Consider the following 1,965-nt stretch of genomic DNA (forward strand, 5'->3'; position numbering starts at 1 on the left):
CCCCGAGAGGAACTAGATGATTACTCAGGCTCATGAGTACTGGAAACTTTGTTGGGGTCGGCATCTGAGCTTGGTTATGAGTGATTGCTTCCAACGGCTATCGTTATCTCCGTAGTGGGTATAAGTCATAGTGCTTATACGCTTGCGGTTGCACCCAGGGGCTTAATTGTGAGCAATCCACCTTTTTGTTCTGGCGGATGGACCACTTTGGAATACTGTACAGCGATGGTTTCCAAGTTGCTTGATCATTGACATCTGCTCATGCCTCGTGTATGTCTAGGTGGTCGGTTGAAAATCACACTTTCTTCCAGAATCCATCATCCATTCCCCTCCCCCCCTTTGGGGGGGGGGCTTTCATTGCTATCATCTATTCATCTGTCCACACAAGATGGCTAACGTGGCTCGATTATCCAAGTTATGGCTCCCACCGTTCCAGAGCAAGAATATGATTTCAAGGGAGGGGGTGTTATGAACCAGCCCACATAAGGTATGGTAGATTATCTCGAAGTTTAGGGGGGTAGCAGTACGCAAACCACTCCGTGCCAAGGGAGGGGGCTACAGACCCCCTATCGCTTCTGGTATGATACTAAGTCTCCTGGGGCGGGGTTGCGTGGGGAGGTATCATATGATATGTCGGAGATTGGGGTATCATACCGATAAGGGTCCCGGAATACACGGAACTGAGGCTAATGTTGCTATGGGTTGATGCTTCCAAGCGCCCGGGGTAACTTACCGTATTGTATCCGAAGACGGAGGTTCGTCCTCTGGGAATATTGGGTAATGACGGGTCCTCGCGGTACTTTTGCTATCGGTTACTCATGCCGGTCGTGTGTAGGGCCCTGTGGTCCCGTACATTACGTGCTGGGAACCCTCGCGGGCTCTCCCCGTCCGTCTGGGGAGCCGTTTCAAACATTATACAAGTACCGCCGCCTATCCCACCCGGATCGGACACCCGAGTTGACTGCCGGGAACAATCTTCTGACATCAGGTTTCGGGACCACCCTGTCACTGTGTTTACTGGTAACTCCCTGATGATGTTCAGTCAGTTTCAACACTAGCACCATTGACTAAAGGCGGTATCTTCAACGCATTGATCATTGATAGATGAGGGTGGCTCAGTACAGTAGGGATGACTTGTGTCCGTCAAGGTTCGGAAATTTTTTGAAAGGCACTCTGGGCACTACGGGGGGGGGGGTTGTGTCCTGATAGTATCATATTATTCAATTGGCATAAAGTACGGTAATGCACGAGAAGACCGCTGGGGTTGCCCTTGCATTGCACAAGTGATTGCATTGGAAAACGGTAGCGGTAGGGTAAATCTAGGTTCTATTAAATTCGACGACGTTAACTTGCCCCTTGGGTATCCCGACATTGCCACTGCCTCCAATAATAATACTGTATCATACAAAATTCAATAAGAAAATCTTTCGTTGCCTCTGAATCTGTTTCTGTACTGCTCGCCACTTGTTCTGCCGCATTACTCAGCCGCCCCGTGCCACCCCGGCCCACGGTGAAACCTACAAGCAATGTAGGGTAGGGGACTGGGCTGTGAGTGGAACCTATGATATGACACCGTAATTTCAGTGGGAAACCAAACATGGGGCAGACATGAGGCCCGACTGGGAAAAAGCGCCTCGAACAACCGGATCCGAAGGGTGCAGCTCCCACTGTGGTAGTTACTCGAGTACAAGTATGACCAGGCACACATATCTCGTATCATAATATCATATCCCGCTATCATAGACCACTGTATGTAAAACCCAAAGTGGGAAACGGGTCAGAAGAGAGAACCCCCAGCGTCGCCGGCGGGAGTCCTGCCTACGTGCTTACCCGTCCTGCATAGCCAATTACAATAGCATAGGGACTCGAGAGCTTAAAGGAGGTTAGAGCGCTGCTCACGGGTATCCTCGCTTGCCGGGCATAATGGGGCAGAGAGGGGGGAGGAAAGGGATCTGGTCCCAGCTT

This window comes from Tuber melanosporum, assembly GCF_000151645.1.
Source record: "Tuber melanosporum whole genome shotgun sequence assembly, scaffold_65, strain Mel28".
NCBI classification, from domain to species: domain Eukaryota; kingdom Fungi; phylum Ascomycota; class Pezizomycetes; order Pezizales; family Tuberaceae; genus Tuber; species Tuber melanosporum.